Genomic DNA, 12,129 nt, shown 5'->3' with positions numbered 1-12,129 from the left:
GTAATGCTGCACCAATCAGGACATTCGATACCAACATGATCACCAATATTTTAAGACTGCTGATCCAATCGCCAATGTTTCCTTTCATTTTCAAGGTAAGCTTATATGCTGCGGATAAATTCACCACACTGCAAAACGACAGACATTATATTTAGTGAAATATTAACACACTATCATTATCTTTTTAGAGCTTGAAAGTCCTGGAACCTATTGATTTTCATTGAATCTGGAGGGTGGAAAGCAGCTGTTCCACAGAACAAGCGAATGCCGTGCGAGTTGGAGTAAATGAGGGAATTTTCCTTTTAGGGTGAACAATTCCTTTAGATTCCAGAGTACGTCTAAGTGACTAACCAAATGCAAGCACATTTGCGACGCTGACCATGTTTGTGTGAAAGGTCAGATTTTCTTGCTTCCACTGAAGCACATAAGATGCTCTTTGGAAAATACACAAATCCTGCTGGGATAACATGGATCATCAGTTCTGAACAATCCCATGGAGCTTCCATTCAAAGCAAAACCAGGACATGCCAAAAAACAAGAAAATATACATATTATACACAATACAATACAATTATCATATCTTGGAAAGTGCTGAAACTTCTATCAAGAAAGATTAAAACACTTAAAAATTCATCCTGTAACTGTTGAAATGTGGAAATTGGACACGGCGTTACAATGAAAACGGTTCTTTAAAACATTTTAGCGGCTCAATTTTTGTGATATCAACTTCAAATTTGAAACACAACTTGGTCAGACACTTGACATTGATTTCCTAGCAATTTGAATATATAACAATGATAGTGCACTGCAAAAAATGTTTTTCTTACTTAGTATTTTTGTCTTGTTTTCAGTCCAAATATCAAAAAAAATCTTACATTAAGAAGTATTTACTAGACAAGCAAACGTTTTTGTCTTGTTTTGGGGGAAAATAACTCAAAATTAAGGAGTTTTTGCTTAAAATAAGCAAAATAATCTGCCAATGGGGTAAGCAAAATAATCTTAATTCAAACAGAAAACAGGATTATTTTGCTTACCCCATTGGCATATTATTTTGCTTATTGTCCCCCAAAACAAACAGACAAAAACTTTTGCTTGTCTAGTAAATGCTTATTAATGTAAGATTTTTTAGATATTTGGACTGAAAACAAGACAAAAATACAAAGTAAGAAAAGCATTTTTTGCAGTGTAAGTAGTAGTAGTAGTAGTAGTAGTAGTAGTTGTAGTGTAGCATGACTGTATCTTAACTACTTTAAATTGAGTAGCTTGTCAAACTTCAGTTTCAGAGTAGCTTCCCCAACACTGACCGTAGGTGGCGCTGTTCCCAAATTTGGTACGTACCCTCAGATCAAGGTCCTGATGAAGTAAACCAAGTTTCATTTGGATAGATCAAAGTTTTGCCAAGATATAGAATTTAATGTAAATTTGGGTTGACATGGTTAGCTTCACATCATCATAACTTTTGAACAAAAATGAATATTAGCATACATTTTTCCGTCATTTCTGTGTGGCTTGGCCCAGTGATCATTTGAGTCAATTTGGGCATGAATTGTCTGAGAAAGTCTGAGTGTCTTCTCTAAAAAGAGACCAACCTTAGGTCTGTATTCCAATGTATTTCCAATGCATGAATTGCCACCAATTTTAAGTTCAGGTGTTCAGGGGGTGGCAGTTAAAAGGTTAAATATTAAAATCAATCTGCCAAAATGCTCACCGTGTCTTAAAGAGATAGTTTACTCATAACTGAAATTCCTGTCATTTTCTCACCCTCATGTCGCTCCAAACCGGTATGCATTTACTGGAAAATGGCTCAATGTTGTTTTTTGTCCATACAATGCAAAAGTGGTTTTGGACCCCAAAGACTGTCACTGTATGGGCAAAAACAGCTCAAACAAAGGTTTATGTTCCATAGAAGAAAGGAAGTCACATAAGACAACATAAATTAAGATTAATTCAATTACTAATGACTAATGACAGACATATTCTTTTGTTATTAAAACATTTTTTTGTTAATATATTGAATTGTGTGTCTTTTTTTTTTAGTTTTGTTTATATTATATTAATATATTGTATAAAAAATTGGTTTTATTTCAGTTTTTTTATGCTTTTAGTTTTAGTTAACGATAAAAAAAAACCATGTAAAAAAAATGACTGGAATATTGGAAAATTGATTTAAATTAAATAAAAAAAGACGTAATTTCAGCAAAAGTAACTATATAAATGTATACAGAAATATAACTCATTATTGCCATTTCATTTCCAAATAAATGCAGACCTATTTATATAAATCATTTGGTACTAATTTCCTCTCGGATTTCTCTGAACTGTGAGAGAGGAAGAGTTTGCTATGAGCAACAAACAGTATGGAGTCAATGTAGCACATTATGAAATCTAGGTTCCCAGAGTGATGTAAAGTTAATAATTACCAGAATCAAAAATAAGGCCCAAATTTACATAAAGGCAGTTGGGCTTAGCATTATCCTACAGAGCCACAATATCACGGAGTCATTTTGTATTCATTGCTTTTGGGAAAAAGCAGGACATTAATGGAGTTTCTAAGGGATTTAAAGGAAAACACTGCATAGCACAGCATCTGCGTTACTTTACAGTTGCTTCACTTTATGAAGAATTTCAAGGGATTGTTCCCCAAAATATATGAACTCTCGTCATTTAATCAAGGTCTAGTTTTACACTTCTTAAGCCATTTTAAAATATATTTATCAAAGTAAAAAAATATTAAATTATATAAAAAAAACATACATACATACATATATATATACACACACACACCAAAGGGGAAAACGAACTCTAGTACGATTCAACCGAACTAAAGGAGGCAGGCTAAATGACCTTAACACACAACCATGCATGTCTACAGTGCTGAAATATACTTTTTGATGCTATTTGAGCATAAGAAACAACATTTATGTGACATGCATGCCGACAAGTGAACAGACTTTCCTTCAAAGGGACTTTGGTAAGCACATATGTGTAACATTTCAAAATGTCCTAGCAAAATGGGTATCGGGGGATTCTGCATGACCCAAGGAACCTGTAGACGCCAAGATCAAGATTTAACCTGGAGACACCAAGATCTTCAGATAAACATTTCAAAAGTTATGAGCAAAAAAAGCCAGATCTCATGGCCTGTAGGTGGCGCTGTTCCCGAATTTGACACGTACCCTCAGATCAAAGTGCTAATGAAGTATACCAAGTTTCATTTTGATCAAAGTTTTGCCAAAATATAGCATTTAATGAAATTTGGGTCAACATGGTTAGCTTGAAAATGAATATTACCATTGTTCAGTCATTTCTGTGTGGCCTGGCCCAGAGATCATCAGAGTCAATTTGTGCAAGAATCAGACAAAATGTGAAATAGGACTGGTGAAAAAATAGATTACAGTGCATTTCAAAACAGCGACTGCTGTAATGGGCTAAATGTAAGACATTGATTGTTATCAGCATAAGAAGCTCAATCCAATGAAAGTGTCCAAAAGTTATATCAAAAAGAATTGTTGGTGGCGCTCTTGGACCCCAAAGTTGGTCAGATTATCATTCAGGATCAGTGTTGGGGGTAACGCATTACAAGTAACTTGCGTTACGTAATAATATTACTGTTTCCAAGTAACTAGTAAAGTAACGCATTACTTTTCAAATTTACAACAAAATATCTGAGTTACTTTTTCACATTAATTTGGCTGACAGCTCTCCTACCCCCATGTTAAGAAAAATAAGTACAGGTGTGTGTGTGTGAACATGAGGGTTATTGTAGTTCTAGAATAAATGTGAGCATTTATTTATCTCACTTGCACAATAAAGATTCTGTACTCCTCAAAATGAATAAAATCAGTCAAATGCAAAATCAGAGTACTATGCAAACCAACTATTTTGATGCATTTAATCTACCTTTATATTTAATTTACCAATGTCTTGCTGCTGACCTTTGATGATGAAAATTACTAGATTTTTTGTTTTTATTGGTAAAACTTTTTTCTCCTGCGTCCTATTCTCCCGTTATCCAGAGCTGCGCCCTCTACTGGTCATGCAGGAATCTGCATTTTTACCTCAGCCTGGGGCTTTTTATTATTTTTATTATCAATTTTGCTATGAAGAGGTCTTTACAAAAATATTTTACTTTTTTGTTATAAAAAAAACAAAAAAATAAGCCCAGCCCATGTGAGAAAAAGTAACGCAAAAGTAACGCAACGCATTACTTTTCTTAAAAAGTAACTCAATTAGTTACTTTTTAAGGGAGTAACGCAATATTGTAATGCATTACTTTTCAAAGTAACTTTCCCCAACACTGGTCAGGACCACCTGTATAAGTGTACTTTATTTTCCTATTTACATTTCATAGGGATGCCATAGAAAACTAACAATTCCAATAGGGCTAGAGCATCTTTGGTGCTTGGCCCTCAAAAGATTACGCAAAACTAAAAGATTTTCTTTCATTTAATGAGGCTTTTCTTCATTATGATGAGAACAGACATATTTTACTTTACTGTGGGCCTATCAAAATGTATTCAAATTAAAAAAAAAAAAAAAAAAAAAAAATCAAAGAAGATAAGCATTAAAGGGTTAGTTCACCCAAAAATGAATACGGCCGTACACAAGTCTAGTGAAGTCTTTTGAAGTAGAGAGTTTTGAAGTAGAGAGTTTTGAAGTAGGGATGCACAATATTTTTGCCGATATACCGATATTTTTCTACTTATTTTGGTCGATACCGATATATGTTTATTTTTTCCCTTTGTTTGGAAACCACCATTTTGAGCAAAAATATATATTTTTTATTCTGGTTTCAGATTTCTGAGGTCTCCTTACTAAAAGGATACTTGTTAAAGATAAATACATGTTAATAAAGTTTTTTTTATAATAAGAGTATATTTTCTCTCAAAATAATAATAAAGTCAGTGATTTTTCACCTCAGACAGATGCAGGTTTAACCTAAATATTTTATTTTTGGATGTAATGTTTGTGCACATGAAGTGAGGGTGGCATGGCATCAGTTGATGCTGTCTTTAGCTTCAAATAAAAAAAATATAAAATTATTTTAGTGCTCCTTGGATTATTTTTAATCATCCATTTCATAACATTTGATTACAGATTAATACAATTTATATAAAAGTATTTAATTTACAAGCGTCATTCTTGTGCTTTGACATCATTACAGCTTTATTTATTCAGAAAAAGTAGTAACTTCTATTTATTTGTGTATTCTACTCCCATTCATTTTATTACTGTAACAACAGCTATATAACATTCTAGAGGCGGGCACTAGGACCTGGAGGAGCTTCAGCTGCGGTGGAGGCTTGTTTTGGGCTAGTTTTGTTGTGAAAACCTGGCAATCTTGCGTTGATGGTCACGTCCTTCTGTACGCGCATTCACAAATTCAAGGCAGCATTTAAAAACTGTCAATATGAATGACCATACATGCAATGTTTTTGCTTGTTTTCACTTCAAGAATGAGCACACGGCTGACATGATCTTATCGCTATAGCAGTCCTTGCACACGTGAGTTATTGCAGGCTCATATCAACACGTTATCATATCTGCATCATTTTTTCATATCGGCCAATGCTGATTTTTATATTATATGCGTTTATCGGCCGATTCCGATGTCGTGCCGATAATATCGTGCATCCCTATTTTGAAGCCTCGAAGTCGGCCGTTGCCATCTTGGCAATCGTCAATCCCAGATAATAGAAAATGGGCAAAGAGGCGGGACGTGGGCGGAGCTGAGGTGACGTGATGACTAACAGACAGCAGATAAATGGCTATCCACCTGTCACTCAAAGTGACCACACCCTTAATTATGCAGCACTTTAAAGGGATAGTTCACCCAAAAATGAAAATTAGCCCATGATTTACTCACCCTCAAGTCATCCGAGGTGTGTATGACATTCTTCTTTCAGATGAATAAAATCGGAGTTATATTAAAAATGTTCTGGCTTATCCAAGCTTTATAATAGCAGTAATAGTTGCTCTGTTTTTGAAGTCCATAAAAACTGCATCTGTCCGTCATATAACTGCTCCACGCGAGTCTGGGGTGTTAATAAAGGCCTTCTGAAGCAAATCGATGCGTTTGTGTAAGAAAAATATGAAAAAATATCCATATTTAAAAATGTATTTAATTTTTCTGCATCTAATCTGCATCAGCCGCGCCATCACTTCCGGCGAATAAGGTCAAAATACCGGCGCAATCATAGAGATATACATAGATTCCTCATTAGTGCCTGCACGGATCGGTCGAATGAGGCATCTACGTATATATATATCTTTGATCGTGCCAGTATTTTGACCTTATTCACCGGAAGTTATGGTGCTGGGAAAACTAGATGACATTCGTCTGATAAGAGGTAAAAAAATAACAAATACTGTTGGGTTTCTCGCAGAAACCGATCGTTTTGTGTCTTAAGACATCAATGTGTCGCCACGAGCCGCATGGTTTAATAAGGATTCGTATGTCTATGTGTTTTTACTCTCATTGCTCTCATACTCTAAAATATCCCCATTGACATCATTATACGACTATCACACTGCAACGGTTGGAGTTAAAAATCTTCATTTGTGTTCTACTGAAGAAACAGAAGTAAGCAGATAAACATAAACATTTAGTTTTTTGGGGTAACTATCCCTTTAAGGCTTCATATAATGTAAACGAATGAGTTTACAAAGTCGTCATGAAGGGCAAAATTATCTGTATAGACCAAAACCATAATTTGTCCCAGACTGTAAACATGTTTTATTCTGCTGTAAAGTTGGGCATTTTAACATGAGCTCATGAGATTCTGCTCCTTCTGGAGTCTGCCTCTAGTGGCCAGTTTAAGTCACTTTCGTATTGGCTTGAAGAGAAACTGGGGGATGTTGGCGCTTGATTAAAACGCAAGTCTTTACTTCAGAAGGCTTTTATTATTAACCCCCTGGAGCCGTATGGATTACTTTTATGATGGATGGAGGGACTTTTTTAGGGGCTTCAAAATCTCTCTCCCATTATAAAGCTTGGAAGAGCCAAGATATTAACCCTCGATTGTGTTCGGCTGAAAACAAGAAAGTCATATCCACCAAGGATGGCTTGGGTGAACTAACCCTTTAAATTCATTGTATGTATGAATTGCATTGTTATGCAGTTTTTAATTGTACCAAAGAACAAAAAGTCCTCTGAAACCATACAATAGCTTTGTGTGAAGATTTGAGAGCAGGAAAAGAAAAACGCTTTTAATTTGGGTCTGCTTTTAAGACGAAGACGTCGCACGGAATATTAAACTACTTTTACGACACTTCCATGGTGGTCCTTTTTGCAGCTTCAAAGCTGTACTCATCTTAAAGCACGTGAGTAAAGCGTCAACTACCTGGCATGGTTTGACACGTCCTGAGTGAAGACGGTTTACCTTGTGCTGCAGAGCTCGGAGGAGTCAAGCGCTCTCTCCTATTCCTCTCCCTCCTGGTCCGCTTTTCCTGAATTCAGCCAAACAAGAGCAAGATCTGAAAACAAAAGGGTCAATGGGTTAAAAATTAGCCACTTGTTCCAAGTTACATCAACTGACATTGAAATGCAGTGGAAAATTACAGACCCCGGACGCCATGCATGGAAAATCCCTAAATTTATTACACAAAAGGGGGAAAGAAGGCTTCTGAAAATTTCCATGAAAATTCTATTCTTAGATTAGTAACAGTTGGAGGGCAGAGTGTGGGTTTTGTGTTTGAGCAGCAAATCCTGACCAAAAACAGGCCTGATTCCCCAATATAGACCTTCCCACTAAACCATTTACAGCTGAAATAAAACCGGGGCAGAAAAAGCATTCAAAATCATGCTCTGACATCTGTGTAGCGAAGTTGTTTTCCTTAAGAAAGCCGAGTTTCTGTCTCCACATTTGGAAGGGGAAGGACAAAAAAAAAAAACACTTTTGGAATTTATGTGGTTCCAAAGTTCTAAGAACACGGTGAGACCTGGGATTTTATTTCAGTTGTAAACTTAACAATTCAATTATTCTACATCACATTTGTGACATAATCCATGTAAACCTGATGATTCATGCACGAAATCTTGATCCTTTGTACGAAAGGTCAGCGTGCTTCAAATGAAGCACAGACGTTGCCCAAAATCATTCTGAAATATGGGTTTGCAAACACTAGCAGAGTTCATACGGCCATTAAAGAAATGGGAGAAACAACAAAAGCGGAGAAATTCACAAATTCATCTTCATATTCCAATTCACCGTCTCTTAAATTGTTATGCTGGTAATAGCGTTTGTAATGAACTTGGCTGAATTTGGAATTAATGTTGTATGAAATTATATATTTGCAAAAGAGAAGCAGTTTTCAACTCATGGTCTCATTTTTTGACATTTTGTTCATTTGCATCAAAGGGTTAGGTCATCTAAAAATAGAAATTCTGTCATTTACTCGCCCTCATGTTTATGGAAGCTTGTTTCTGCCACAGAATAAAATAAAAAAAGGTAATTGCAGCTTTTTATCTCACAATTCTGACTTTTTTATCAGAATTGCATAATGTAAAGTCAGACTTGTGTGATGTAAAGTCAGAGTTGAGAGATGTAAAGTCAGAGTTGAGAGATATAAAGTCAGAGTTGAGAGATTTAAAGTCAGAGTTGAGAGATGTAAAGTCAGAGTTGAGAGATATTAAGTCAGACTTGTGTGATGTAAAGTCAGAGTTGAGAGATATAAAGTCAGAGTTGAAAGATGTAAAGTCAGACTTGTGTGATGTAAAGTCAGAGTTGAGAGATATTAAGTCAGACTTGTGTGATGTAAAGTCAGAGTTGAGAGATATAAAGTCAGAGCTGAGAGATATAAAGTCAGAGTTGAGAGATTTAAAGTCAGAGTTGAGAGATGTAAAGTCAGAGTTGAGAGATATTAAGTCAGACTTGTGTGATGTAAAGTCAGAGTTGAGAGATATAAAGTCAGAGTTGAAAGATGTAAAGTCAGACTTGTGTGATGTAAAGTCAGAGTTGAGAGATATTAAGTCAGACTTGTGTGATGTAAAGTCAGAGTTGAGAGATATAAAGTCAGAGCTGAGAGATATAAAGTCAGAGTTGAGAGATGTAAAGTCAGAGTTGAGTGATATAAAGTCAGAGTTGAGTGATGTAAATTCAGAGTTGAGAGATATAAAGTCAGACTTGTGTGATATAAAGTCAGAGCTGAGAGATATAAAGTCAGAGTTGAGTGATGTAAAGTCAGAGTTGAGTGATATAAAGTCAGACTTGTGTGATGTAAAGTCAGAGTTGAGAGATATAAAGTCAGAGCTGAGATATGTAAAGTCAGAGTTGAGAGATATAAAGTCAGACTTGTGTGATGTAAAGTCAGAGTTGAGAGATATAAAGTCAGACTTGTGTGATATAAAGTCAGAGCTGAGAGATATAAAGTCAGAGTTGAGTGATATAAAGTCAGACTTGTGTGATATAAAGTCAGAGTTGAGTGATATAAAGTCAGACTTGTGTGATATAAAGTCAGAGCTGAGAGATATAAAGTCAGAGTTGAGTAATATAAAGTCAGAGTTGAGAGATATAAAGTCAGAGTTGAGTGATATAAAGTCAGACTTGTGTGATATAAAGTCAGACTTGTGTGATATAAAGTCAGAGCTGAGAGATATAAAGTCAGAGTTGAGTGATATAAAGTCAGAGTTGAGAGATATAAAGTCAGAGTTGAGTGATATAAAGTCAGACTTGTGTGATATAAAGTCAGAGCTGAGAGATTTAAAGTCAGAGTTGAGAGATATAAAGTCAGAGTTGAGAGATATAAAGTCAGAATTGAGTGATATAAAGTCAGACTTGTGTGATGTAAAGTCAGAGTTGAGAGATATTAAGTCAGACTTGTGTGATGTAAAGTCAGAGTTGAGAGATATAAAGTCAGAGTTGAGAGATGTAAAGTCAGAGTTGAGAGATATTAAGTCAGACTTGTGTGATGTAAAGTCAGAGTTGAGAGATTTAAAGTCAGAGTTGAGAGATGTAAAGTCAGAGTTGAGAGATATTAAGTCAGACTTGTGTGATGTAAAGTCAGAGTTGAGAGATATAAAGTCAGAGTTGAAAGATGTAAAGTCAGACTTGTGTGATGTAAAGTCAGAGTTGAGAGATATTAAGTCAGACTTGTGTGATGTAAAGTCAGAGTTGAGAGATATAAAGTCAGAGTTGAGAGATATTAAGTCAGACTTGTGTGATATAAAGTCAGAGTTGAGTGATGTAAATTCAGAGTTGAGAGATATAAAGTCAGACTTGTGTGATATAAAGTCAGAGTTGAGAGATGTAAAGTCAGAGCTGAGAGATATAAAGTCAGAGTTGAGTGATGTAAAGTCAGAGTTGAGTGATGTAAAGTCAGAGTTGAGTGATATAAAGTCAGACTTGTGTGATGTAAAGTCAGAGTTGAGAGATATAAAGTCAGAGCTGAGAGATGTAAAGTCAGAGTTGAGAGATATAAAGTCAGACTTGTGTGATGTAAAGTCAGAGTTGAGAGATATAAAGTCAGAGTTGAGCGATATAAAGTCAGAGTTGAGAGATATAAAGTCAGACTTGTGTGATATAAAGTCAGAGCTGAGAGATATAAAGTCAGAGTTGAGTGATATAAAGTCAGAGTTGAGTGATATAAAGTCAGACTTGTGTGATATAAAGTCAGAGCTGAGAGATTTAAAGTCAGAGTTGAGAGATATAAAGTCAGAGTTGAGAGATATAAAGTCAGAGTTGAAAGATGTAAAGTCAGACTTGTGTGATGTAAAGTCAGAGTTGAGAGATATTAAGTCAGACTTGTGTGATGTAAAGTCAGAGTTGAGAGATATAAAGTCAGAGTTGAGAGATATAAAGTCAGACTTGTGTGATATAAAGTCAGAGCTGAGAGATATAAAGTCAGAGTTGAGAGATGTAAAGTCAGAGTTGAGAGATGTAAAGTCAGAGTTGAGTGATATAAAGTCAGAGTTGAGTGATGTAAATTCAGAGTTTAGAGATATAAAGTCAGACTTGTGTGATATAAAGTCAGAGTTGAGAGATGTAAAGTCAGAGCTGAGAGATATAAAGTCAGAGTTGAGTGATGTAAAGTCAGAGTTGAGTGATATAAAGTCAGACTTGTGTGATATAAAGTCAGAGTTGAGTGATGTAAAGTCAGAGTTGAGTGATATAAAGTCAGACTTGTGTGATGTAAAGTCAGAGTTGAGAGATATAAAGTCAGAGCTGAGAGATGTAAAGTCAGAGTTGAGAGATATAAAGTCAGACTTGTGTGATGTAAAGTCAGAGTTGAGAGATATAAAGTCAGAGTTGAGAGATATAAAGTCAGAGTTGAGAGATATAAAGTCAGACTTGTGTGATATAAAGTCAGAGCTGAGAGATATAAAGTCAGAGTTGAGTGATATAAAGTCAGACTTGTGTGATATAAAGTCAGAGTTGAGTGATATAAAGTCAGACTTGTGTGATATAAAGTCAGAGCTGAGAGATTTAAAGTCAGAGTTGAGAGATATGAAGTCAGAGTTGAGAGATATAAAGTCAGAATTGAGTGATATAAAGTCAGACTTGTGTGATATAAAGTCAGAGTTGAGAGATATAAAGTCAGAGTTGAGTGATGTAAAGTCAGAGTTGAGTGATATAAAGTCAGACTTGTGTGATATAAAGTCAGAGTTGAGTGATGTAAAGTCAGAGTTGAGTGATATAAAGTCAGACTTGTGTGATGTAAAGTCAGAGTTGAGAGATATAAAGTCAGAGCTGAGAGATGTAAAGTCAGAGTTGAGAGATATAAAGTCAGACTTGTGTGATGTAAAGTCAGAGTTGAGAGATATAAAGTCAGAGTTGAGAGATATAAAGTCAGAGTTGAGAGATATAAAGTCAGACTTGTGTGATATAAAGTCAGAGCTGAGAGATATAAAGTCAGAGTTGAGTGATATAAAGTCAGACTTGTGTGATATAAAGTCAGAGTTGAGTGATATAAAGTCAGACTTGTGTGATATAAAGTCAGAGCTGAGAGATTTAAAGTCAGAGTTGAGAGATATGAAGTCAGAGTTGAGAGATATAAAGTCAGAATTGAGTGATATAAAGTCAGACTTGTGTGATATAAAGTCAGAGTTGAGAGATATAAAGTCAGATATAAAGTCAGACTTGTGTGATATAAAGTCAGACTTGTGTGATGTAAAGTCAGACTTGTGTGATG

General features: G+C 35.3%; 1 protein-coding gene across 2 annotated transcripts in view; it reads right to left on the bottom strand.

Annotated features, from left to right (window-relative positions):
• znf618 (zinc finger protein 618) overlaps window positions 1-12,129 on the bottom strand; it is an 81,825-nt gene that overhangs the window by 65,651 nt on the left and 4,045 nt on the right. For both annotated transcript variants that reach the window (XM_079814342.1, XM_079814343.1), the window contains exon 2: window positions 7,383-7,476. The gene's annotated coding sequence lies outside the window, so the exon portion shown is untranslated. The remainder of the gene's footprint in view (window positions 1-7,382; window positions 7,477-12,129) is intronic.

This window comes from Gobio gobio (genome assembly GCF_949357685.1).
Source record: "Gobio gobio genome assembly, chromosome: 4".
Taxonomy (NCBI): domain Eukaryota; kingdom Metazoa; phylum Chordata; class Actinopteri; order Cypriniformes; family Gobionidae; genus Gobio; species Gobio gobio.
The sequence above is the reverse complement of the archived record's forward strand: the minus strand, read 5'-3'. Positions and strand labels throughout refer to the sequence as shown.